Source organism: Trachymyrmex cornetzi, unplaced genomic scaffold, assembly GCF_001594075.2.
Source record: "Trachymyrmex cornetzi isolate Tcor2-1 unplaced genomic scaffold, Tcor1.1 scaffold114, whole genome shotgun sequence".
Lineage (NCBI taxonomy): Eukaryota > Metazoa > Arthropoda > Insecta > Hymenoptera > Formicidae > Trachymyrmex > Trachymyrmex cornetzi.
Genome location: NW_017295697.1, coordinates 111,995 through 117,018, shown reverse-complemented (window position 1 = coordinate 117,018; position 5,024 = coordinate 111,995). Strand labels below are relative to the sequence as shown.

General features: G+C 35.1%; 1 pseudogene; it reads left to right on the top strand.

Moving 5' to 3' along the window:
* The window catches only part of LOC108764632 (uncharacterized), an 8,995-nt pseudogene extending 4,536 nt beyond the window's left edge, over nt 1–4,459 (top strand).
* Nucleotides 4,460–5,024: the final 565 nt, after the last annotated feature.

Below are 5,024 nucleotides of genomic sequence, written 5' to 3'. Positions count from 1 at the left end.
AAAATTGCAAAATGGTAGAGGACTTTTCGACTCAGTTTAATCCGCTCTATGAATACAAAAGTGATTGGAAAAAAAGATCGGGCTAACCTATACAAGAATACGCCGAGCGGCCGAGAAAGTACATTTTCGGTTTTCGGTCGCTTATAATAAGCGACTAGTAGAGAAAGCGAGACAGCGAGATAGAGCGACCGTCCTTTTCGCTCTAATACTCGCTTGTGTTTACGAGTTTACTGGTAGAGCGAAAAGGACGGGCGCTGCCTCTCGCTGTCTCGCTCGCTCTCGCGGTGAAGACGGCCGACTCGATACCGGTAGGTAGGGATAAAAGTGGTGGGGCTGGATTCCGTGTTGCCGGGGAGCCAAATGTGCATCACTGCTGGCAATTGGCATTCTTGATTGTGGACAGTGTGGACACTCGACACTGTACGTACTTACGTAGTGAGACTAGTGAGTTCGTGTGAAAAAAGCATGTATGGTACAGAACCTAAAAATCGAACATGGGCAGGATAGCTACCAACAAAGCGCACAAGCATTTTACTTACAATAAAATAATGAATACTTCGGTCTGTACTATCTGCAAGCCATCGATAACGGTAAATACAAAATTTATAACGACGTATGCGAACTTTTCAGTAAGAGACAATCAAGGTTATGGACCAGGGTTGGTAAAGACTAATGTTTTTTTTTAAGAATAAAACATATTGTGCTTTTTCTTGAATATGTTTTTAATGCTTCAAATATTCTTTAAACAGTACTATAAAAAAAACATTTAAAACATATTAAAAACATCAATTAAGCATGTTTTAAACTGTTTAAAGCACGTTTAAAACATGTTTTTACCCTGTTTTGGACACACATTTATGTAGAGACAAAAGCGTGTCATGGGCTGTATTCATTTTGGACGCTCACGAAAGTGTGCAATATAAGTTTAGGTACAGTCACTAACTTCATTTTCACAATATGTGGTTAAGGCCGCAGCACACACTTTTGCATAACGCATCGGCATAATACATATGCATAAGAAATTTTATTGGTCCATTTCCTTATGTATACGCATACATAAGAAAATGGACCAATCATTTTCTTATGCATATGTATTATGCGTTATGCAAAGATATGTGCTCCCCGCTTTAGAATGCAGTATGTACATCGATCCATAAACAAGAACTAATCGCTTGGTGAACAGACTGCATTCAAAAACCCATCGAAAAAAAGTGTTGCAACCTTTAAGTCAGTGCTTGTCACAGAAATCAGATCCCTTGTTGATGTTGATAGTATTTTGAATGAACATTTATAGCACAGTTGCAACTTACAAGCAAAATTTATTGTAGAATATACTTCAAATTATGTACCCATTTGTACATAATTTGACACACGCGCATGCGTTTTGCGCTCCTTTATGAATGACTTCTGAGTCTTGATCCCGCTGCTTTACTGCGCAATTTCGAATATACGAAAATGTTAATATAAGATTAACTAACGAAAATTAAGAACAATATCGTATTAATAAGATACTAAAGAAAACACTTTCTTGTAGGGTAAACACGGAATTAATCTAAAGAGGCATTTAATCCGTTTCCACGATTTCAAAGAAAGTGATTTTAATGATGATTCTTCAACTAAAAACAATGATACACAAAGTAAGAAGATATTGAAGAATGAAAATCAGCCTCGAATCAATGAAATAAACTATATTAAAATAGAAATGACGCGAAGGGATTTGGAAAACAGTTGTGTTGATCTTGTAACAGTTAATGGGAGGCCTTTCAGTATCTTGAATGATTCCGGGTTTCTAAATATCGTAAACACAATCAAACAGGCACTACAACAGATGAGCAAAGAAATACCTTCAATTTCGCCAGAATCGATTAAAAAGAAAGTTGCCAAAGAAGCAAACAATATTAGACGAGAAATATCAGAGGAAATCAAGAACATTATGATTTCGATTAAAATAGACGCAGTTACACGTTTGGACAGGTCATTTTTGGGTGTCAATATGTAGTATATTAAAGACTCAAAAATTGTGCTAAGAACCTTAGGTCTCGTCGAACTAAAGGAAAAACATACAGGTATGTAAATATAATCAATAACGCTGTATCGCGCGCGCGCGCGTTTTTCTTTGAGAGAAATATTAATTGTTTAATCTATAATGAATGTGTAATCATAATTTTCAGGAACATATTTAACTACAATTATAAGAAATGTATGTAATCGTTATAACATACATGTGAACTAAATATATACCATCACCACAGATAACGGTGCAAATATGTTGAAGAGAAGGCTGTAAAGTTATTATCTCCAGACTATAATGATGAAGCGATTGGGAAAGGAAACGAACGTGCTCACGTTGATGATGACATCGATTTAAATCTGCAGTTAGATATGGACAAACTTGCAAAAGAGAGTGAAGAAAACGAACTGGAGGATCACGCCAAAAATATATTACGATATTGAAAACGAAAACAGTACTCTAGATTCTAATTTTTCAAGTAACATATTAACAGGTGCAGTATTTTTATTTTAACATTACTAATATTTTAATTTTTAACTAGGCTTCAAATATTTATTTGAATTATTGTTATTGTTTTACGAGCATTTAAAAACATGAATAATTATAACCGATCTAGTTAATTAAATAAAATATTGCATTCATAGCATATCCACTACTACGCGATTAAAAAATTTTTAAATTTGGAGGAAGTATGAAAAAAGTAAAAAGATATTTGTTATTCAGAAACGTATCTTTTTCAGATTCTGAACCGAATTAGAAATAAGTATATTTTATTTCCGCATAACAAAATATTAAAACTTTGTTTTAGGAATGAGATGTGCAGCCCACACCTTGCAACTGGTCGTGGATGATTCTTTAAAAAATGCTGCTAAAGGTATTTTATCCTTAATAAGTGAAGTTCGAAGGCTCGTGCAGAAATTGAGAACGCCAACTTTTTTATACATGCTCAAAAAACAAAATTTGAGGAAGCCAATAATTGACTGCCCAACACGTTGGTGCTCGACAGTGGTTATGCTCGAAAGATTATTATTACTGAAGGATTATTACACAGAACTGGCTGTAACAAAATTCGAGAAATTCGAAACACTAACCGATTCAAAATGGGCAAAAATTGAAGAGGTGTGCCGAATTCTACAGCTAGTTAAAACATGCACAGAATTACTCCAAGCCGAACAACTGACTCTTAGCGATTTACTTCATCAGCAATTGGTTAGAGCCAAATTGGCGATGAAAAAAATGAATGCGCCTTTCGGAATGCTTCTCTTCAATTTCATGACATCTCTGGAAAAGCACCTGTTGGAAAGTGACGTGCTGTTATCTGCTCTTTTTCTAGATCCGAGATTCAAAATTTTATTAGAAGAGAGGCAAACAGAAAAAGCAAAAACTCACTTAAAACATCTTTGGGCAAAGATGATGTCCTTGCAAGAAAACTTAATTACATCAAACTCTGACTCACAAGAATGTCCAAGTGGATCAGACTCAACGAGCGACGATTTCGAGAGTTTCCTCAAATTAAAAGAGATACATCACAATTCTGGTATTTCACGGTCATCATCGTCGTCGTCTGTTCAGTTACATGAACATCTTTCCTTGCGGCGAATTGAAATCATACTAGAAAGCTACAATCAAGAACAGAGTAGAATCTCAAGAAAAACGAGTATCTTGGATTTGTGGCAAGAAAAAAGTGTGACTCAACCGGAGTTGTACAAATTAGCGATGGTTGTTCTGGCGGTACCAGCTACACAAGTGAGCGTCGAACGGCTGTTCTCAGGATTAAAATTTATACTATCTCCGCCAAGAACAAATATCGACGAAGCAATTCTGGAGGATCAACTATTGGTTAGAGCTAATCGAATTTTTAGCAACAAAGATGACAACGACAAGTAAGTTTATTACCGTACATTCATATATTTTTTTAACGCTCCGTAGATACGCAATTGATTTTAGAAGAGAAAAATTAAAGAATAATTTTTAAGACTAAATTTTAACATTTTTAACTTTAAAGATCATTCTTTTGTATTTACTTTATATTCAGATATTGTAAGAAAAATTCCTCTTTGTACTTGCTTCGGCAGTATAAAAAGGAATTTTTCCTACAATATCTGAATATAAAACAAATACAAGAGAATGATCTTTAAAGTTAAAATTTAGTCGTAAAATTATTCTTTAATTTTTCTCTGTTAATACATTTATTATAAAAAATATAAGAAACTGTACTGTAGTGATGGCAATCTACCTAGAGTATACGGTGGATCTCCGAAGGTTCACAAGCCTGATTGTCCTTTCAGAATTATAGTGTCTGCGGTTGACAGTACGTTGTATGATTTGGCTGCGTTTTTACATCGTTTGATCGTCGAGAGTGTACCAGAGGCTCCAAGCCATGTCAATAATAGCTATGATTTGATTGGAAAACTGAAAAGCATTAAAATCAAAATGGATATAGCTTAGTATCGTTGGATGTGATGTCGTTATTCACTAATGTTCCCATGGACCTAGTCATGGAGGCTCTGTCTAACAGATGGAGCTATATAGAGAAAAAATGTAATATAACCAAGGAAGAATTCTTAAAGGCGGTACATATGATTTTGGATTCTACGTATTTTACTTTCGATAGTCAAACTTATAAGCAAACTTTTGGTACTCCAATGGGATCGCCGTTATCTCCCATTATAGCTGACTTAGTGATGCAGGATTTGGAGAGTCGTGTGCTAAGCACCATTAAATTTCCGTTGCTTTTCTACTATAGGTACGTGGATGATATAGTACTTTGCTTACCTTCGTCTGAGGTGGAGGGCATTTTAGAGAGATTTAACTCATTTCATCCGAGGCTTCAGTTCACGAGAGAGGTGGGGGGTGATACCATTAATTTTTTGGACACTACAATTATTATTAAGAATAACGTACTAATTTTTGACTGGTATAGAAAACCCACCTTTTCGGGAAGATTTTTAAATTATTGGTCTCAGCACCCGATCTCACAAAAGAAAGGCATAATTTTTAGTTTGATTGACAG